Source organism: Myotis daubentonii, chromosome 3 (genome assembly GCF_963259705.1).
Source record: "Myotis daubentonii chromosome 3, mMyoDau2.1, whole genome shotgun sequence".
NCBI classification, from domain to species: Eukaryota; Metazoa; Chordata; class Mammalia; order Chiroptera; family Vespertilionidae; genus Myotis; species Myotis daubentonii.
The window spans coordinates 163919147-163943089 of NC_081842.1; the positions used below are offsets into that span (position 1 = coordinate 163919147).

At 39.4% G+C, this 23943-nt stretch overlaps 1 protein-coding gene across 2 annotated transcripts in view; it reads right to left on the reverse strand.

Annotated features, from left to right (window-relative positions):
- ST6GALNAC3 (ST6 N-acetylgalactosaminide alpha-2,6-sialyltransferase 3) overlaps nucleotides 1-23943 on the reverse strand; it is a 518000-nt gene that overhangs the window by 115114 nt on the left and 378943 nt on the right. The window lies entirely within an intron of this gene.

Consider the following 23943-nt stretch of genomic DNA (forward strand, 5'->3'; position numbering starts at 1 on the left):
GTCACAGTAACAGTAATGACTGAACAGCCGGCTGTGTGGGGCGACCAGGCGAGCAGGGGGGGTTAGTGAGGGATGACCAAACGACCAAACAGCAGGCTGTGTGGGGCGACCAGGCCGGCAGCGGGGGCAGTTGGGGGTGAGCAAGCTGGCAGGGGGGAGCAATTGGGGGCAACCAGGCCGGCAGAGGGGGAAGTTAGGGGTTATCAGGCAGGCAGGCAGGTGAGCAGTTAGGAGCCAGCAGTCCCGGATTGTGAGAGTCCTGGGGATCGGGCCTAAAGTGGCAGTTGGACATCCCCCGAGGGGTCCCAGTTGGAGAGGGTGCAGGCTGGGCTGAGGGGAGCCCCCCCTCCCTGCATGAATTTTGTGCACTGGGCCTCTAGTATTGTAATAAGTATGTATAGTGTCAGATGGGTATGAGATTTATCGGGATAATCACTTAGTCAATTACATAATGTCTAACACTGGGGTGCACACCTAAAACTAATACAATATTGTATATCAAAACATAAAAAACTTAAAATTTTAAAAATAAAATGAAGTTATTAAGGGTGTTATAAAAAAACAAAAAATAAAGAAAATAATTTAAAAATCAACTTGATGATACAATAAACAACAGGAACCCCAAAAATGTTAAAGAATTCATAAAATAGAATATAAATAATGATAATTGAAGGTAAACCTTAAAAAGATAGGCTTGATTAATCACAACAAAAGTTGGTTCTTTGCAAGAATAAATAAAATATACAAATAAAATAAACGTTTTTTAATTGCCAAAAATAAAACATTAAGAGCATACTTAAAAAGTCATAGTCACTAAAACAATAAAACTGTAGAATACATGGACATAAACCTACCAAATACTGGCAATACATAAATGAAGAAAAAGATGAAATTTTACTATACTATATAATAAAGAGGTAATATGCAAATTAATCCTCACACCCTCACAAGATGGCTGCTTATGACCAGGCTGGCAGGGGGGGTGGTTAGTGAGGGACGACCAAATGACTGAACAAGCAGGCTGCATGGGATGAACAGGTTGGCAGGGGGGTTAGTAAGGGGCGACCAAATGACTGAACAAGCAGGCTGTGTGGGGCAACCAGGCTGGAAGGGGGGGGGGCAGTTGGGGGCAACCAGGCAAGCAGGGAGGCAGTTGGGCATGTCCAGGCCAGTGGGGGGACAGTTAGGAGCAATTAGGCTGGCAGGGGGGGCAGTTGGGGGCAACCAAGCCAGCAGCGGGGGGCAGTTAGGGGCAATAAGGCTGGCACGCAGAGGCAGTGAGAGGTGATCAGGCCAGTGTGTGTGTGTGTGTGGGGGGGGCAGTTAGGGGCAACCAGGCAGGCAGGCAGGCGAGTGATTAGGAGCCAGCGGTCCAGGATTGTGAGAGGGATGTCTGACTGCCGGGATCGGGCCTAAATGGGCCTAAACCTGCAGTTGGACATCCCCCAAGGGGTCCCGGATTGGAGAGGATGCAGGCTGGGCTGAGGTGACCCTCCCCCATCCCCGTCAATGAATTTCATGCACCCGGCCTCTAGTAAGACATAAATGGAGATGAATAAATAAAGTGATATATCACATTCTTGGGTGGAAAGAGTCCATATATTAAATGTGTTGATTCTCCCAATACAGGGGTGGGATAAAGTAGGTTTATAGTTGTTCATATGGAAAAATATATAATACAAGAAAAAATAATAATACAAAAATAAATTCTGTGTTTTGTGTACTCATAACTGTAAACCTACTGTGCCCACTCCTGTATAAATCTAAACAGTTAATAATATTTCAATCAAAATCCCATGGATATTAATCAATTTAAATACATAATTTTTTAGTTTATACAGAACAATAAAACACTCAAGCATATCAAAGAGAACTTAAAATTAAACCTTATGTGAAACCTGTCACAACAGATATCAGATTTAAAAACAAAATGATACAAGAACTCAGAAAAATAAAGGAAAACACTGATTTTATTATACATGTATGTTGAAACTTCTATACTGCAAAAGCTCCAATAAGCAGCTGAAAGGTAAGTGGAAAAAAAACCTAAAACATGTATAATATATAATGGTTTAGTATCCATTTTATATAGCACTTTAAAAAGTTATAAAGACAAATAAGCTAATAGAAACCTGAATGAAGACCCATTTACAAGAAAAGAAATATACATGGCTAAGAAACTTATAAAACATTCATTAATCTCCCTAGTATAGGAGAATACAAATTAAAATAAGAAGACAGCATATTTACCCATTAGATTGAGAATGTAAAAAAGATTGATAGTATTTTTTAAAATGTGGTGAAAACAACAAGCACAGATACAATCCAGGCACAGCTCCTCTTGAAGCTATGTCAGAATGTAGCCAGCTAGCTATATATATATGGCTAACATGCAAAGTGTCCCCACAGGAGTTCAACCAGGAGATCGGGAGTTCTATCACTTGCTATGATGTGCGCTGACCACCCGGGGGTGGCATGGAAAGGAGGAAGGCCCTGGACAGCAGCCAGCAGCTAGGGAAGGGAGGCCTTGGCCACCTGCCGGAAGGCCCAATTGACCCTAATCTCTGGCCAGGCCTGGGGACCCAAACCGTGCACGAATTTTGTGCACCGGGCTTCGAGTCAGAATATAAAATGCACATAACCCCTGACCTAGTAACCTCACTTCTAGGAATCTCTCCTAGCAAGAATCTTGCATTGATAAAAACCTCATATATAGCAAAAGTCATAGATAGCCATAGCATATAGAATAATAGCCAAAAAAGTAGACAGGGTTTTTTCAATTGTCAGTTATAGAAACCCAACTCAAATAGTTTAAGTATAAAGCAAACAACAACCGAAAGATAAAACCATGTATCTATTAAAAGCAAACACTAAGATTAAGTGCATATATATGTGTATGGATATATGTTTCCATAGAGAGAAATTTTCTAAGATATGTTGTTAGATAAAATTTAAAATACAACTCAAGTGGCAGAATAATGCTGAGAGTAGAATTCCATCCAAATAATAAGAAGCAGCAGAAAGAACAAAAATCACCTTAGTGCAGGGTGTGTGTATGTGGATGTATATGCATAGGAAAGGGCTACACTCATACTAGAGGTTACCTGTGGGAAGCAGCATGGCTTTGAAGGAGAAATGGAGGCAATCTTTCACATTAAAGTCTATTTTTTATATTGCTAAACTCGGGCTTACAAAACCCATAAATTTTAAGTATGAGGTTTTCCAGGTAAACACAGTCATTTAAGAGGAGGAAATGAGGTGATGGTAAAACAAAGGAAGAAGTATAATTCTAAATTTGGAGCCTATGATACCATCTCTCTCTTGTAGGAGGTTAAAGAAGATAAATATTTCTCAGATCGTGATGACATCAGCATAGAGGTCGGCAAGAGAAGTAAAAACAAATTGTAGGAGAAATCAGCAGAGAGCTGTTACTTCAAATATGTTATCTGATAATTCATTTTGCTCTCCCACTTAATGTTGAGAGGAAAATTCAATTCATTTGAAATCATTTATTCATATTCCTAAACTGAACAGCATATTGATTTTGATATGCATTTTCACAGTATTCAAGAGGCCTTCGATATGGAACCCTTTCCATGTTTAAGTGTCCTCAAATCACCCACGATTGCGCTGCCACGCTTTGAATGTCAAAAAGGCACAGTCCCACCAAAGGCTGAGGCTTCCCTGCTCAGGTTAGTTGAATTGAACAATATTGACTGAATGGCATTTATGTGTCAAGCGCTGTACAAGGGCTAAAGCGGGGAGAAGAAAATTCTATGCCCCGGTTCTGAAGAACCTTCGAAGCTGCTGGGGAGAACAGAGGCCCAAAGGCTGCCTCTGTGCTCAGGGCACTGCAGGAGAGTAGGGGAGGGGCGCCGGACACGGGTGGGGAGGAAGGGGACTGGCAAAGCAGTCCTGAGCAGCAGCAGACACTTAAGGTGAGACTTCAACAGCAGCAGGGTTTACCTGGGGGAAGGAGGTGTGGAGGGCAGGTCCAAGGGCGTGAAACAGCACAGCTGCCTGCAGGGAGACGGGAGTCCATTCTCTCCGGATTGTAAATAGTAAAAGTGAGCGGGGAGAGAGATGATGGAGGTGAGGTTAAAGAGGTGGACCCAGGTCAGACCCTTGAGGGCTTTGAAAGGAGAGTAAAAGAATTTAGGGTTTATGCTGGGCAGGATTTGAAGTGCAGAGTTAGATTTGCTTTATAAATAGATCACTCTAGTGTAGCGTTAAGAGAAAAAGCCAGGGACACCACTTGGAAACACTGGCAAAAATGTCAATGTCCTGAACTAGAGTGGTAACAGTAGGTAGGGAAAGTGGAGATGTGTTTGAGAAACATCGAATGCCAATTTACCACACTTGAGTTCTGAGGATAAGATCAGCTCATATCCACAAAGATCTCAGACCAGGTACTGGTATTGTTATTCTGGGATCCACTGTGTTCTCTCTGCTTCTTTACATTTTGTTCTCCCACTCTTTGGACCATCCTTCCTCTAGCATCCCTTCCTTGTGGTCCCATGGCTCACTCTCTTATTCCCATCCTAACGCTTTCTGACACTCTCTGTGCTCTCTCTGGCTGTAGGCTGCGGGATCTGCACCTCATTCGTATGACCTTGCCCAGCAACCGGCATGCTACCTTGCATTAGGTCCTCAAGGTATTTTTGATGAAGGGTAGGAACCAAAGCCCACAGTATCTTATACATATTATTTGTAGCTGAAAGATATGCTTGGGAATGCCAGTAAATTAAATTCAGTATGAACACTCATTCTAAAGTTTCTGTCCAGGGCTCCTCATATGCCATGGGTTAAATCATGTCTTACGTATTTATGCTGTGAATCCTTATTCTAACAGAGACCATCTATGTCATTTAAGTCTCTGATTTTATTGTCAGTAGATGACACTTTGGGACAGCCCACCAAGTTTTAACTGTGCCCTGGGGAGTCAGGTTCAGCCCTCTCAAAACAAACACACTCTCTACCACCTTCAAGCCGATATTCAAAGGGTTGAGAAATCCCTCCTTCCCTGTGGAAGATAGACTAATGGCCCCAGAGAGACGTTCACATCCTAATTCCTGAAACCTGTGCATATGTTATCTTACATGGCAATGGAAATGTTTCCATTGTGATTAAATTAAAGTGCTTGAGATGGAGAGATTATCCTGGATTATTTAGGCCCAATGTAATCACAATAATGGTTTTAGGAGTAAAGGGGAGACAGGAGAGTGGGAAAGATGTGGCAATGGAAGCAGAGGTCTGAGCGACATGAGTCCGTGAGCTGAGGAGTGTGGGCAGTGTGCCTTCTTTGCTGGAAAAGGCAGGGACACAGACTCTCCCTTAGAGCTTCCAGAAGGAACGCAGACCTGCCAACCCATTTTCTGACTTCTAACTTCAGAACTGTAAGAAAACATATTTGTGTTCTTTTAAGCCACTAAATCTGTGGTAATTTGTAATAGCAGCATTGGGAAACTAATACACCCCTAACTCAAATCGCACTGGTACAAAAATTTCCAGTTTACTTGTTCCCTTTGATGTAGTCCCACTATCTCAAAAACTGCTCTTACTTTTCAAGTGCCAGAATACACGTGGCTTCCCATGCTTTTTATGATTCTAACCAAGATGTAGCTATAGCATCAGCCCAAACAACCCCAGTACTATAAATTTCCATCTATTCTTAATATGAAAGTCAATTTGACCCAAGTCGGTTTTCTGAATTCCTGCCAATATTTTTGGAACCATTCTTTGAATACAAATTGGACAGCCACTATACTCATCCCTTTTATCTTTCATTTTGTATTCACTTGGTTTTATTTATTTTTTTGCCTTTTTTTTTTTCTTAGACTTCAATGAGTGATAAAATATACTTCCTTAGAACACCAGCATTCAAGTAATTTCATATCAACAAAAATCTATACCAACAACTAAAGAATAACTCTGTTGGTCTTTCCAGAATAAATGACCTCATTCCTATTTCTTGATGAGCTTACAACTGACAAGCTGTTCAATTCTTAGACTCTTACCTTAGGAGCATCTCAGGCCTAGGACATTCTGTCTTACTTGGTAGGATATTTATTCTAAATGTTTATTGTCCTTACTAAGTTGTCACCCTATGCTCTCCATCTGATTTATATTCAGTATAGTTTTTATACTACTACAACAACAAAAACACACAAAAACAAAAATACTGGTTCTTAAATGAGAAATATGCTCAGTGTTTCAGATATCACCTGAACATTTTCAAATGATCATTAATGTGAAAGTGACACTGTGTTCCACCATCTGTAAAATTTAGAATATAAAAAGGAGTGAATGAAAGGGGACTATGGGATATGTGCTGCCTGATGTTAACCTAGAACTCAGATCAGTCCCTGGCTGCTGCCTGCTGGAAAACCCTCCTCCCTCCCTCCCTGCCCTTTCTAGAGCCCATTCTAGATGCTTTTCTCAGCATCATATGTTCCAGTGGCAGATATCTGGATGTTATGTTTCAGTAGTACTGAGGCCCAGGTGACAAATGTCAAACCTGATGAAGCCTTCCTAAGTCTTTATATGGATACTCTAGGGTTGTTTTTTTTTAATATGTTGTTATTGATTTCATAGAGGAAGGGAGAGGTAAAAAGAGATAGAAACATCAATGATGAGAGAGAATCATTGATCGGCTGCCTCCTGCACGTTCCCTACTGGGGATCGAGCCCACAACCCAGGCATGTGCCCTGATCAGGAATCAAACTGTGAACTCCTGGTGCATAGGTTGATTCTCAACCACTGAGACACACTGGCCTGGCTCTAGGGGTTCTTTTGTCCATTGACATTAGTGTTGAGACTTTTCTGCCATAGCATCTCCATTGTACTGGGCCAGATCTCACTGGTCAAGATGAAGAAGTGAAAGGAGTCCATAGGCATGTGAAAAGATGTTCAGCATCATCAGCCATCAGGAAAATCCCAATCAAAATTATAGCGAGATACTACTCATACCCACTAGGATGGCTCTAATAAAAGAGACAGACAATGACAAGTATTGGTGAGAATGCAGAGGAACTGGAACCCTCATACACTGCAGCTGGAGTGTAAACTGATGTGGTAGAGAAATGAAAACTCAAGTCCCCACAGAAACTTGTATATGACTGTTCATAGCAACAAATTCATAATATCCAACAAATGGAAACAACCCAAATGTTTATCAGCTGATGCATGGATAAATAAAATGTGGCATAGTCAAATAATCAAATATTATTCAGCCACATAAAAGAATAAAATAATGTTACTTGCTACAACATGAGGAATCTTGAAATATTAGGATAAGTGAAAGAATCATATATTGTATTACTGTATTTATGTGGAATACCCCCAATAGGCAAATCCATAGAGACAGGGAGGGGATTAGTGGTTTCCTAAGGCTAGCAGGGTCTGGAAGTCTGAGGGGTGACCACTGAGGGGTATGGGGTTATATTCTGTGTGGATGAAAATGGGATAAAATTGATGGTAGTGATGGTTGTGCGACCTCAGATGTACTTGATGCCATTGAATTGTATACTTTAAATGAGAAAATTATATGACATGTGAACTACATCTTAATAAAACTTTTTAAAGAAGTGAAACAAATAAATGTTTTCCACTGAGTTATTTCCTGAGCTGTGTCACTGGTTGTCTAACCCAAATACCTCCTCCAGCCTTGCCTCCTCTTTACTTTGCACTGACAAGATCAAAACCAGCAGCAGCTCTGAGAGGCACAATGCTAGACTGGCCAGATTTTTATGTCTTGTTTTGTTTGTGAAACAATGACTAGCAGGGGCTTTGGTTGGCTTGATCCTGCTTGGTTGCAACTTCCTGAAAACTCCTGCCAGAAACCAACCACATGTCATGTTTCATTATTTCCAATGAGATGTTCACCTTAAATATTTATTTCTATTCTCTTCCACTCATGCTCCAAGGCTCCATTCCACTATGTTAACGTTCATATTTATTTACTTCAAGTTGTTTCTCTAGAGCCAGTCTTCCACAGAGAGGTGAAAGCTGATTGCCTTCAACACAGTCTGACCCAGACCTCCTTAGCCAAACTGTCTCCATCCTCTCTTTTCACGAGCGAAGCCACCTGCTTTGGAACTGAAACCCTCATTATCAGTCCCTCCTTTGAAATAAGACACTGAAGTCCTCCTTGACATCTAAATGTACTTGTAAAAGAAAGCATTCAGATACACTCCCACATATGTCCCACAATATAGAGTCAAACACAACAGTTGCACAATTGTATTTTTCAAGGATGAGTTGGGAAGGTCTGGGGCATGTGACACAGTCCAGGAGGGTTTTGCTTTGCTGGGAACCTCCGCCCTGGGAAGATGCCCACAGCCCTGGAAAGTCCCAGGGCAATGGCAATCTATTTACATGGGTCACTGAAAGAAAGAAAGGGACTGTTAAAGGAAAGATGAGGTTTTAGTATAAGAGGTCTTTCACTTAATTTACAATTTTTCCTGGGACAGGCCTAGACTCCTTCATTTCTGGGACAAGAGTCTTTCTTTATTCCATCACAATGCAATGTCACTCTACCACTATTGAATCTCTATTATACTTCAGTGGTAGTAGAAGTGGGTGCTCTCTCCCCTTAGGTAAAAATCATCTAATAAAGATTTGCAAGAGCCCCACAATTCAACAGGGTGCTGGGTACTTCCTAATGCAAGCAGAAGACCATCGGAAACACGGGTGCCATTTCCAAGGGGCTCAACACCACCCTGCAGTTTATTAGCATGTGATGTCAAATAAAACCCATGTTCTATATACAACACATTAGTAAATAATGATTATGTCTCAACCTAGGAGCTGAACATACCTCATGTTTTCCTCTGCTGTTAAATGAGGAAGTTGCCCTTAGTGGCTATTGACAAATACAGTCAAATCAACACAGTGCCTGGCACTGAAATTAAGTGGCACCTCTACCACCCTGCACATGTTGTCCCACGTGTCCTTTTAAAAATTATTTCTGATTGTTAAGATTAGCAAAGGTAAAGATTCATGATAATATGGCCTTGGGCCCTCCATTTTGAGATCTATTTTCAGTGCTTTTAATATACAACACTGCACTTCAAGCAAAGTACAGCCAGAGAGACTAGCTCTGCTTCTCCAGGGATATAGAGGCGATTCTACATCTAAACATATTGAAGTCCTTGCCTCTTTGGAAATAAAATTCTCCAATTCGGCTGGCTGAGTCTTGTTGATTTGTGCCCCAGTCTAGGTTGTACTTGGATCTATTTATACAGTGAAGAAGGACCACTCCCTGTGGTGTCAATAACTGATGATGTAGAACAAGCCCTTGTTTGATTACATGTCTAAATGTTATCTGACATATTACCCTGATTTCCAAGTTTTTCAATAGTAGGTTTGGCTGCCCATTTCTTGCCTGAGTATGCTAATAAGCACATCACTACTGAAAATAAAAACACTTCTCCTAAATATCAGAAAAAAAATAGCCACATTACTTGATAGAGAATTGTTTTCTATTTAGTAGGTCTATGATACCCACCTCCCCATTGGCCATGTTTGGTTTCACATGTGAAATTACAAGACGGGAGAGAGGGACTAGCAGCTTCTGAGCTCCCTAGCATGGAACAAGGGCATACCATAAGTATGCTAGGGAAAGAAGTGATAGTAGGTGTGGTCCTATTAAATATTTCCATACATCAGAACATCTTTCTACAGTCTGTCTTTTAAAAATATCAATACTAATAGGTAGTACTACTTAACAGTTTAGAGCAGCTCAAGTCACAAATAATATAACTCCAGCAATAGTAAAATTTCATTGAATATGACCTATTATACCACTGGACCACAAGTTACCTTAGATTCATTCAAATCTAAGGCTCCATATAGTGAAGGGCCAAAAATACCATAGTCTTACCCCCTAACACAAACATCTAAATGTTCTTTAAGCATCCATTCTTGGGTTGTCTATGCTATCTGTATATTTCATCTTCATTTATATTTCTGTATAGCTTACTCTCATGGGCTATAAATGCATAATTCTTCACACCAAATACTGAAGCCACTTTAAATATTCATTCATTTATTCCCTCCAAACTATATCAACCCAGCATGTGACCTTATGTGGAGTAAGGGTCTTTGCAGGTGTGACTAAGGCACCATTGGATGCCTTTCCCTTTGTCAGATTTTGTTTTCTGATAGTGTTTGGTGGGCCAGCTATTCCTGCTGCCCCACTTCCTTGAATTTTTCTGCTACTTTCATCTATTTTAGTCTATAAAGTTTAATGCATACTTTCTTAACTTTTAGGTTCTGTTTCATGTTATCTGACCTATAATGATATTTTAAACTATTTCTACAGTGAGGTACTGATTCAAATGTTTTACCTGAAAATGTGTATTTTTTTACATATCCATGTGATATTCCTAATTCTATTATAGACATTGGAAATATTACAATATTGTTCACTCACTCTATTTTTCATACATGGTTTTGGTTTCTTGTGTTATGGTGGAAAGAACACCAGTTTATGACAGGACAGACTTCAGTTTGCAGGTACAGTCTTGGGCAAGTTATCTAATCTCACTAGTCTGTGTTACTTCTGTTCAATGGTGCTGATTGAATTGAACCCATATGCTGTAGTCCTAACCTCTGGTACCTCAGAAGGTGACATTATTTAGAGATAAGGTCTTTACAGAAGGAAATGAGTTAAAATGAGCTCATTATGGTAGGTCCCAATCCAATATAATGAGTGTTCTTATGAAAAGGGGAAATTAGGACAGAGACATGCATAAAAAAACAAACAAACAAACAAAAAAACACAATGTGAAGAGACTTGGGAAAAGACTGCCACCTACAAGCCAAGGAGTAAGTCCTGGAACAGATACTTCCTTCACAGTCTTCAGAAAGGAATCAACCCCGCCCAAACCTTGATCTTGAACTTGTAGCCTCCAGACCTGTGACATAATAAATTTCTGTTGTTTTGGCCACTGTCTTTGTGGTACAATTTATGGCAGCCCTAGCAAACTAATACAAATGATACTAATACTATTATCTCAAAAGGATATCTGAGAGGATTAAATAATATGGCAGACATTGGTGCTCACCTTCCTAAAGACCATCACCTTTCCTTTGTACTAACAGAGCTCTGGTTTTTCTTTTGGTATCAGAAAGAGAGCCTTTGATCTAAAAAATGTGGATGCAGTCCCTTAAGTAGGCTGAGCATGGGACACATCTATGGCCAATTAGAGGCAAGGGAAACAGCTGGGGGTTCTGAGCCAGATCTTGTTTCCTGATAAGAGAATTACAGGTGGAGAAACACTGCCCTTAGTCACCCTTTGGCTCAAGGCTTGGAAGTGGATTCTGGGAGGCTGTGGTGCTTGAGACTGCCACAGCTGTCTCAGACTGTGGGGAACAATGGGAGGCACAGAAGTATCATGGAGACACTGAACTCATCCGGAGCTCTGATTTTACTGACAGGCTGGATCAATTCCAGTGACTGCCTATATCCAGACTGGTTTTTATAGATGAAGAAAAAATCCTATTGTTTAGGTACTCTTAGTCAGAGATTCCTGTACCGAACTGAAGCAACAATGCTCCCATTTCATAGTGTGCACTCATTAAACACAGGTTCCCCTTTCCCATGGCTTCATGTCAAAGCTTCTGTAGCTTTGTTCCTCTCTCTTTCCTCTGAGGCTTACTGCTTTAACTGCCTTCATATCCTGCTTCTCTATCTTTGGTTTCATTAATTTGAAAAATTGCATTTAGCTTATTCATCAAGCTTATTTTTTTCTTTTCCTTTAAAATTTGCTTCCTTCAGTCAGTTTATCCCAGACTGATGTCCTCTCCTGGTGTTTCAGCTTAACAAAATGATTTACTCTTTCCTGGCGCTTGTTTTTGTGTGACTGGGCATATAATTTCCTGGAATAAGGACTTTGCCTTTTGACTCACTGGCCTTGGAAGGCATCCTGTATACATTTGGGGATGTACACATCACCGATGGAACATGATCTGTGCTGACAATAGACAATGGGTAGGAAAGAGAGGAGAGTCGTTGAAAAGGCTCTTGCCTTTTCCACCAGCAGGTCAGTGGTTTAATTTGGCTTGTGGTAATAGCAAGCAAAACTCCAAATAAGAAATGGCTTTTGGGAAGAGGCAAAGGGGAAAGAGGAAAAGGAAAGGAGAGAATTTTAAATTTAATGCATGCTGTAAACACTGGAACAAGGATAAAAAGGAAAATGATACATCTTCCTCCTCCCCCTGTGGTCCTTCCCTGGCCACCTTAGGGGTAATCACTTTGTATTATTCCTGAAAAAGTTCATGAGTATGTGGTCACATATATTTATAGATAATGTTTACTTGTACAGACTTTTTATTCCGTACAAATGGGTTTACCATAAATATGACTCTGCACCATGTTCTTTTATTTCAAAATATATCTTGTATATTTTTCCACATCTATATACATTCCATAAATGACTGAGAAATGGTGAAGTTATTTTCCCAAAATTATCCTTCAGAAAAGAAGGATAATTACCTTAGGCTACTTGGAAATTCTCTCTTTCCCTATTGCTTAATTTTGAACAAAAGATTGTTGTTTGTGAAAGATGCCTTAGCCTCAAGCAAGAGTAGCTTCAGATGCTTATTGAGGTTACCTGTTGAATTGATTAAAAGGTGGCAAAGAAATAAACCACAGATTAGTCTTCACTGCTGGTGGTAAGAGTTTAAATTTTCCACCTTGAGATTCTATAAAGAAGCTTTTCAACCTTCATTTAACAAGCAACCTCGCTGTGGCCTGACTATGCTGGGTACAAACAAAGCCTCTCATGGTTATCCTGGTTAAAAGAAAAGCAACAGGATAGTTATATTGTGAAATCCTACATATACCTCTACTGAATGAGTGATAATAAAATAATTTTCCTGGTGTTATGTGAATGGGTACTTGTGGTTTGGGATAAAATTTCTAGTGAAAGCATCTTATGTGGGCCAACAAATGCTACATCTCAAGTAACAGATGGAAATAAGACAGACGTATGCTGAAAAATATGCGTAGATGACTCAGAAAGGAGCTCCAGTGTGTTAAAGATGCATGTGAAACATTTAAAAATACTAAAGCAAAAACATGAAAAAAGTGGAAATGCTCCAAAAATAATATCTATGATCTTAAATGTGAATGTGTAACTGGATTAATAAATACAGGTAGACATTTGATAATATTGCTTATAATTCTAAATATACATATAAGTTGGCCAAAGTCTTTAAAAAATTTTTACATTGGAGAATATGAGATTGATTTCTATTCTAGGAGACTTTCTATAAGAAAATAATGGAAGATCTGCCCCATTCTTTAGGGTCTCTTAGTGAGTATTTCACAATAGAGATGCACCCTGGCTTATTTGTCTAGGTGTCTATTGATAACCATTTATATTTTATGCTCTGCAATTAAAAAAATTGCAATTAATTTCCTGAAATGTATCTTCATGCTCTTGCAAGTAATCTATAGAATTAAGTCCTCTAAGTGTAATTTCTGGGTCAATTTACATTATAGTTAAATGGAATTTTCTTTTTTAAAATATATTTTATCGATTTTTACAGAGAGGAAGGAAGAGGGATAGAGAGTTAGAAACATGGATGAGAGAGAAACATCGATCATCTGCCTCCTGCACACCTCCTACTGGGGATGTGCCCGCAACCAAGGTACATGCCCTTTACCAGAATTGACCCGGGACCTTTCAGTCCATAGGCCGACGCTCTATCCACTGAACCAAACTGGTTATGGCTAAATGAAATTTTCTATTCCTTCATTATTTTCAATCTTGCTCACCGAGAGGGAGGTCCTATTAGCGTACTGCATTTGAGTTACATTCTTGAGTGGTGGTCAAAATCAGCAAGGGAGATGTGTTCATTATCTGCATATTTTTACTCTGAAGTCCATAAGGCCCCTTACCTGCCATTAAAACCCAGGACACAACCAAAGGAGGACCTAATAGAACTGACAACCTGGAAGCTGGAAGTCTGGGAGAAGACCAGAAAGATAAAAAAGAACAGCTGGGAAGGGAGAGGACCTCGGGGAGAGAAGGTGAGAGAGGGTAGAGGAAAGGAAATTAGCAGAGGTTCCCTGACTTTCATATGAATTGGCCTCTGTAGTTTTTTAAGCGGCCCAATAGACAAAGCAAACACATCCTCTGGGCTTCATCTATACTCTATTTCTGGTAATGGGATTCTACTTTCACACTCTACCGGATATTATGAGCATTACTAAGAGGTTATAATAAATATTGCCAAATTGCCCTCCAGAAAAGCTGTTTCAAATTAAACTCCCAGCAAGAGCCCCCCTCCCCCCATATCCTCACCAATGTTTTGCATCATCAAACTTTTTAATTATTGCCAATTAGTGAAAAACGATATCTCTGGGGTAGTTCTTTAATCATGTTTTCATGGTCATTGACCAATTATGTATCTTCATTGTCTATTTTGTTTTTGGTTGTTTGTATTGTTCTTATTGATATGTGAAGAGTTTCTTATATACAGAAAATTAACCCTTTGTCTGCCAGAGGGACAAATTATTCCTCCATTTATTATTTATCTTTTCATGTTGTTTAATGAATTAATTACTATTATTATGCAGAAGACATTTCTATGTAATCAAATGTATCAACAGCTTTTCTTATATCTTGTGTTGTGAAGTGTTGTTATATTTTAAGATCAACTGGTTAATGTATAAGAACACAGAAACGCAGTCAGAGACTCAATCTAGCCACTTAGCAGCCAAGTGACCTTGGGCAAATGATTTAACCTTCATTAAATCTCTTTCTTTACAGAGAGGAAACTATTTTCTATCTCCCTCTGTTTTTTGCTGTTGTTGTGAGAACTGAATGAGGCAAAGTTTATCAATGGCTCTTAACCCTACACAGCCTACATGAATTGCAAAGTAGTTCAGATCTGCAAATGGAGATAAAATGTGAAGTACTTTTAGAAGATGAATTCCTCTAAAATAAAACCTTCAATTAGAAAAAAGAGAACAATACGAATTTGTGGGATCCTGTGGATCAAGACTCTCCCTAAACATTCCCAGACACTGTAGCCTATCAGGTCATCTTAATGACCCTCACATTCAGAAAGTTTACCCATGGTCTTGTCAGTAAGAAAAAAACGAATCACTCACCTTTCCTATCCTAGAGGTCCTAACCAATTACAGATAGAAAGAACAAGCCAATAGGTAAACACATAAAAAGCATCAGCTTCTTGATGATAAAATGTAGTAGTGGGGAATGTGGAAGGGCTCCCTACCATCTTCTGTGGGGACCACAGGTCCAAGAAGAAATGCAGAGACCAAGAGGGCAAAGCCTTGACTGGGCTGCTAGAAGCAGCTCTTTTGTGGCCTGTTTCTGGATGGAATCACAGAGCAGGCCAAGCTGCTATAGCTATATATATAAAAGCCTAAGTGACAGTTATGACTGAACGACCGGTCAACCAGTCGCTATGATGTGCACTGACCACCAAGGGGCAGATGCTCAATGCAGGAGCTGCCCCCTGGTGGTCAGTGTGCTCCCACAGCCAACTTCCCACAGCCAGCCAATCTCCCCTGGTCCCTCCTCCCCCACCCCACCACCAACAAACCTCCTGCGGTCCCTCCCCTTGTCCAGCAGGCCCCGGGCCAGCCCAGCCCTGATCGGGACTGTGCAAGATGGTCCTGATAGGCCCTAATTGCTGGCCAGGCCTAGGGATCCCACCCGTGCACAAATTTCATGCACGGGGCCTCTAGTAGGCAATAAGAGAAAAGTCAGCCTAAAGTGGCCTAGGTAGGTTTGAATTGTGGTCTTGCCCTTGACCAACATGGTCAACGACATTCAGGCTCTCAACATTGTCCTCTTTCAGATGTGGCCCTCCCTTGGGGTGAGTAAGGCACTGCTAGAGAGGCAGAAAGTGTCATTTTCTTCAGTATTGCCCATGTCAACTCCGTTGACTTCTATTGAGAAAATAAAGAGAAAGAGAGAGATCTGCTTTTACCTCCTAAGATTATGATTTTGATGTGAATGGCTTTGGCTTTGAATCTACCAACACTAACTGGACACCTTTAGGCAAGTTACTTAAACTATCTAAGCCCCGGCTACCTCCTCTCTAAAATGGGACATGAATACCTACCTGCTGGAGTAGGTGAGAGAAATAAAGAGACAACACATGCAATGCACTTAGAGTAACTGCAGGTGAACTTGAACTCAATAAATGTTGGTTTTCCTTCTAAATCCCCCGAAATCTTTTCTAAGGACCATTTTGCTGCTTCACCTCAATGAAAATGAAGTCACAGATCAACCTTCCACCCATGGTTAGGCTTCAGGCTTTTAAAGCCTGATAAAACCATTTATTTTATTCTCTTCCACCTGGGCCCAAATTTCCAGTCCTAGACTTTACCATGCCTCCCTTCAGAGCACCTTTACTCCTCTCATTTCTCTTAATTTGTGGAACAACAGGCTGGGCAGTGGGCTCCATGCCCCAAGACCAAGAAGATCCAACAGATGTAAGTGCAACAGACTTTCTTCCCCATCCCCCATAACCCCAGAGCTTTCCACAGGTAGGCCTCCCTCCCTACCAGAAATGGAGAGTCCCTTTCTTTCAATTCATATGGTTTTGTTAGTGCTTTGAATTCTCATTTCCAGCCATTCCAGATATTATAGCTCCCCCTTCCTCAGACAATCCCAAATTAGGATTATTAATACTCATGACCAGGTCTCCTAAAGAAAGCAGATACCTCTGGCCCCTTCGGCAAGGCTCCAGATTGTAACCGTTAAAAGCAAATCCCCATAAATTACTTAAATACCAAACTTTTCAGTTTCTTCACCCACCTGAAGAAGACAGATGGCAGAATGGCCCCAGCATTGGGGAAAGCGCCCACCCAAGGCCACAGAGCAGTCAGCCTTAGAGGGCAGTGACTTCAGGATGCAGACATATGGAGAGGTCATTTGCTTCTCATTTACCCAACAGATAAGAATATGGAAATAGTCTCAGTCCATTGGTTTGATGGGCCTCCTAAGCCAGTAATAAACAAATCAATACAATTAGTTTGGGCTCATCATCATTAAGGAACCTCCACTGCTGGGACATCATTTAAATGATACCTCTTGCTCCACAGGGAAGAAGCCTCTCCAGATGGGTGGCTTCCCTTGAGGTTGTAGCACAGTGGCAGCGGGTGGGAGGCTCAGCGCCAGTGTCTGTGTGCTTTCTTGAGAATGTTGTGTATGGCCTAGCAGGGGTTGGTCCAGGATGGATCTAAGTGCTTCTGCTACCAGTTCTTAGGAGGGGTCATTTGAGTAGTTAGGCGTTCTCTGTGGAGCTCGGAAATATAACAATGCTAACAAATTGAAACAATGAATGACGATTAAAATGAGGATGTCTAATTCAGAACTGAAATCAAGCCAGAAGCCAGAATGTCTGGTGTGGATCCCCCGTGTCTCCCTGGGATAGTGACAGAGTTCTAGACTGCCTTCTGCCTCAGCCTTTCCAGCTCAGTCTCTGGCACATTATGACTAGCAAGCAGCTAATGCTCAGTAAATGAGACCTGTGACCTTAACCTTGTTCAGACAAACCACGGTTGGCGCTCAGTGGAGTTACAGCCAGGGAGATTGTTTCATATGGACAGAGGGACCATTTCACATCTTACCACTTCCTTCCCTCAGCTACAAGTAGAACTCATGTTTAAACCAAATTGAAAGAAATGACTGTCCAACTGAAGTAACTGCATTTTTTTGGGAAGTGAACTTAGAAAAATCAGTGTGGCCAACATCCTAAGTTCCAAGTTAGGAAGCGAAGGCCCAGAGCAGTTCATTAATTTGCTTAGGTTACCCAGATTAAAGAGACATTGGTACTTGAATCGAAAACTCAATTGAAGGGTTCCCTCTGCTGTACCAGCCTAACCAGTCCATATTTCCAAAGTTCTCTATAAGAAAGACTCCAGAATTACACAATCTTTTGGAAGTTTAATTTGCTATTTCAACTTGCAGTCTTTCCCCCCTGGGTTCTACAGAAAATCATCAATGAAGAAAAATGATATGTCCAAGGTCATGCAGCTCCTAATTTATAGGAGCCAATGATCAATTAAGTATATATATATATATATGTATATATATATATATATATATATATATATATATATATATTTGGAATTGACTTTATATCTTTTTTCTTCTCATAGTAAGTGACATATAATGATTTTAAAATCTAAATTTAAACATATGAGAGGGTTGTACTGCTGGATATTACAACTTGAAGGTGAGTTACTTAGGAGAGCCTCCTGAGCTTTATCAGACTGTGATATGAAAAATAACATTTTTTATTAAGCTTACAAAATTTAGAGGTTGATTATTACAGTATCAACCTCTAAGTTTTGTTTATTTCCTCTGACTTTTCATACCATTGTTTGAGATTACAAAGCAGCCATTGCATATATTCTAACCACAATAAGATATCTTCCCTAAAGCATCTAACATATGCAATGATATTATGACAAATATACTGTTATTTTTACTAATTTTCCTCTAATAATAGCAAAATTAACTCTATTATTCTCTCTATTTCCTAATAGTAAAAAGATATGTTAAATAAATACTGTTGTGTACCCGGCATACACATATATCCTCTGTGTTTGTTACTTTGATGTGTCAACCTGACTGGGACACAAGGTGCCTAGACATTTGGGCAAACATTATTCTGAATGTATCTGTGAGGGTGTTTCTGAATGAGAATAGCATTTGAATGGTGGACTAAAAAGGCAGATTGTCCTCACCCATGTGGGTGGGCCTCAATCAGTTGGAGGCCTAAATAGAAAAAAGAAAAAGAAAAAGACCAATCTGATGAGTAAGAGGAAACTGTCTAACTGCGTTAAGTGGGGACACTTTTTCGTTTGTTTGTTTGTTTTCCTGCCTATGGATTCAATACCAGCTGTTCTTGGTTCTCAAATCTACAGGCCTTTGGACTAAAACAGCAATTCTCTACCAGTATGCTGCAAGAATTTTTAAAACAATATCTGACTATTTATTTAGTTTAGGGGCACTGACCTCTTTTAAAAATTCTTGCAGGATACCAGTTTGCTATGGAACATGGGTTGAAAATTGCTGAACCAGAACTACACTGTCACTTCTTTTGGGTCTCCAGTTTGCCACCTGTAAATTTTGGTACTTGTCAGCCTCCATAAGCATGTGAGATATATATAAATCTTGACATACATATTTCAAATATATAACTTGAATGTATGTATATATATATATATATATATATATATATATATATATATATATATATATATATATACAAATGAATTAGAAAACTTAATTCAAGAGGCTTAAGTGACTTGATAAGACCAACACTTTCTCCAAGAAAGAAAAGTAACTTTACCTAAAAATAGAATTCCCTTAGTGGAATGTCAGAAATGAGATTGCTAGATATTTAAGGTGATGTGAAGTCTAGAAAGCATAGGATATGGTCAAGACATCATTTAGCACTCAAAATGGATCAGAAATGTATTAGGAAAATGGCACCAGGAATGTGTTCAGAAATTTTATCAAGGCTGAGTCAAGGTTATGGTAAGACAACCAAACATTTTGACAGATATTCTACTATTTAAAAAGCTTCATAGAATTGCAGATATTTAGAGAGATGTGGACAAGCAGGACCCTTCTAAGGGCCTGGGTAGAGATGATAATGGATCCCTGATGAGAAAGGAGGAGCAGATCTGGAGGTGTGGAACAGCTACATGAACCTGCTCATATCCTCTGAGGAAATGAAGGCTTAATGCTAACTTATGCTCAGAGTTTTGATTATTCTATGGAACTGGAAATCACAGTTACAGGCTGTGTTGTGACTTTGAGGCATCCGAGGACTGTTTTACCCATGTGTGAGCAGAGGAATTATAGAGCCTATTAGAATTTTCATCCAGGAGCAGAGAAAAAGAATCCTTTTCCAAAAACAATTTAAAGGGATTGTAAAAAACAAAGGTTGCATTTTTATTGTGTAATGGTCAACAACAATATACTCCAATCCCAGAACTGTGGCACATATTAGAATAGTAGGTATTCAATACGTATTTATTGAATAAATTAATGAATAACATGCTAGTTTCATATATATGTAAGGCGTTCCTAAAATGTATACAAACTTTGAATAATTATAAAGGCATTGTTTAGTAAAATACATTTTACTGTCAAAATTGAGCTATCAGCTGTTAAAGTGTGTATACATTTTTTGGGACACTCTGTATACACACACACACACACACACACACACACACACACACCTCTGCAACTCTGAAAACTATAAAGCTTTCCATAATAATACCTCTAAATAAGTACATTGTTATAATAATTATTAATAGTGCAGTATCCAATTACCTGCAATCTTGATAAGCAAGGTTTGCAGTGCAAACTTGCATCCATTCATTCACTAATTTAGATAACAAATGTTGACTAAACAGCTACTTTCTTTTAGGTCCCATGATGGACATTGGAGCTATAATGATGATACAGCTCCTGTCTTCACAGATCTTACTGTTCAAAGGAGGAAGATAGATTAGCAAATAAACAATTGCTTTCAGAAAGTCTGAAATGTTGACTGGGGAGGAAGAGAAAAAAGAAGAAAGATGATCACAAACAGTCTATTAATGGGGTTTTCCCTGGACTTGCTGAGTTCTGACAGCCAACAGCCAGCATAAAGGAGAGCATGAGCCTGGGAAATATCAGTATCAGCTACGAACGGCAAAGGTCAGAGGTTGACAAACAGGAATTTTGCTTTCTTCACAAACTTGTGCAACACTCGCCCTGGCAGTGAACGCCAGGCTGTCTTACAGAATCACAGACAACTTGCAGATGCTAGAATGGGCTAGAAGAGATGACTGGGGTGAGGGGTTGTTGAAGGGCCAGAATGACCTGTAAATTATCTGGCATTGGCTTGCATTTATTCACATAGCCATTCATTAAACAAATATTTATTAAGTGTTGGCACTAAGCCAGTCTGTATAGGCTGTGGGATGTGGGTTCTGGAGGGCTGTCCATTGGAACCCCACCCTGGCCTTCCTGTTTCTTAGTTAGCTCTTCATGCTTCTGTGGTGTTCCTCTCTTAGAGAAGATAATAGCAGAGTTGGGCAATTAAGAACAGAGGCTTGGAATGAACCCTATCTGGACTTTGTGTGGGTGACTCTGGTCAAGTTATTCAATGTCTCTGAACCCCAGCTTCCTCTTGGTACAAATGCTATAGCAAAAGTACCTTCATGGAGGGTTGTTGGGTAGATTAAATAAAACAATGCATGTGAAGGAATTGGTATGATTCCTTGAACATAGGAAGCTCTAGATAAAGGTTAGTTATTTATCATTATTGTTCTCTGCTTTTCTTTCCTGCTCTGCTCCCTGGAAAATTGGGCACTTTATTCTACTCACCACAAATGCTGTGGCATTTAAAATATTCCTACTTTGTGAAGCCATTTAATACTGATATGTGGAATATCTCCCTTCTTTTCTCCTCTTAATCAGTGTTATTGTTAAGAACTCAGAAGCAACACTGAGATTATGACTCCGAAAGGAATGAAACCTCAGGGGCGCATAACCTTTCAGAAAACGAAAGATCTCTCGGGCTAAAATTCCAAATGCTGGCTCTAACTGCAAAGGTGAGTTTTTTTCTTGTGTGTGAAGAAAATTTGATAAAATTCTCTTTGACAAATTTCTGAGTCACTGGAGCATGAAAAAAAGGTGTTTCTCATCCCTTGAAAGAAATTCGGGGTACCTTTTTCAGTGCATGAATATCTCAATAAGCAGCTTGCTTTTAAAATGTCAAACTTGGTTCTTGGGTAGGACAAATGCCCTTGATTTGTTTGAAGAAATATGATTTGGAAATAGCCAAGTGATTAGTTGTCGAGACTAAGGCTTTGAAGTCACCCGGTATGGGTTGCTATTATTGGCCCTTGAAGATCCCTAGACATTTGCATGTAAAATATTTCTAGAACTTTTGCATATGCTTAGATATTAAAATAAGCACACTTAATGCATTTGTAAGATCCCATCTGCCACATACACAGTGCATTTTAAAATGCTATACAATGAAGAAATATTATCTTGTTGTTTAACCTTAATCAAATAGGAGAATGAACTTACAGCTCTGATGAACTGTGATTGTTGAGTTCCTAAATGCACGGGTGTATTTAATTTTGTACATTGTGCATTTGGGATACTGTTAAATAATAGCTCTTATGAGATCTCCATTTGAAAGACACCGAAGAATGTAGAGCCAAATCAAAGAGAGTCAAGAATCATTCAAGCATAAAAATAGAAGTCTAAAAAGGACCTTGAAAGGTTAAAACATCCAATCTCTACCTAAAGTTAGACTTTCAGGATGTTAGGCCTAGGGGAAACCCAAGGAGATCACCTAGTCTGAACCATTCATTTTATGAAATCAGGAAATTGGAGTTCAAATCAGAGTTTGTTAAAACCTTAATTGTGCTTTTTCCCTTCAGATTTTCAAAAGAGAAAATTCTACAACTTCCTTTAGCAACATATTGTCGTGCTTATTCATCAGGAAATTGCAACCACCTTAATTTCCTCCAATTAGGCTGATTTTCTTGATGTGTATAGATTTTAAACTAACAGCCTACCATATATCTCTGTTAGAGACTAATGCTAGAACATGACACTATGACAAAATGTTAGAAATTGGAAATAATTAATCCGGAGATGAGAAAACTCACAGGGGGACCTACTCAGAGTCTTTCAATAATTCACAGTTACCATACAATGACGCAGGATCAGAAGGTTAAGAGTGATGGAGCAGATGGTCAAAATGCCAGCTGTCTCTTACAAACTGTGCAATTGGCCAAATGCCTTACCTTTCCTAAGTCTCTATTTCTTTATTGATAACAGCAATGGATAATAATAGAATAATACTAAAAAGAAGGATTCAGAAGAGTGTCTAACCCATTTAAACATTCAGCATTGATATTATTGTGGTTGATGTCATTGTTATATATCATATTTACAGGGCAATAAAAAAGGACGGTGACTAGCTGTTATTATCCCCTCTACCATCTCTAAAATATATTATTTAGGCCATATAAATACATAAGATTTTATTGTAATAAAGAGAGTTTGAAGAACTGGTATTTGGGAAAGGCGGAAGGGACTTCTAAAGCTGATTACTGAAGGATCTTTTTCTTCTTTTTTCTTTGGAGATTATTGAGTATGACAGCAGCTAGAGGTACTATGCAGGGAAATGGACATTTTGGTATCTTTCAAATCCATGATTTCCTGACTTTTGTCTGTCCACCATTATTTTTTTTAAAATATATTTTATTGATTTTTTTTTTTTTTTACAGAGAGGAAGGGAGAGGGATAGAGAGTTAGAAACATCGATGAGAGAGAAACATTGATCAGCTGCCTCCTGCACACCCCCCACTGGGGATGTGCCCGCAACCAAGGTACATGCCCTTGACCAGAATCGAACCTGGGACCCCTCAGTGCGTAGGCCGATGCTCTATCCACTGAGCCAAACCGGCCAGGGCTGTCCACCATTATTTTTAAATTTCATCTTATTTCCTTAGTTTCATGAAACATTTATTCATGTTTATACTTAAATAAAATTTAAGAGCAGATACAGAAAGCTATATGTACATGCTTTTTTTCAAATATCAAGATTCAGTTGTAAAAAATAGCTATTATTTTCATCTCTTTTTCAGAAATGGAGAAGCTAAGTCCTGCTGGAGATTCTAATTTAACTGGGTAAAATTAACTCTAAATGATTACTGATAGTGGTAACTCTTTGCAAATCTGTTTTGGATCAGTAGTTGAATGCTAATTTGCACCATAATGAAAAGCAAATCCAATAAGTCCTCACTCTCATTATTTAATACAAATTGATGTCACAACATGACTGGTAAAGAAAAATTTATTTCTCTATTATTTTCATTTGTTAGTTTCACACATTTAATTACAGACGTGGGAGTTGTCAGTT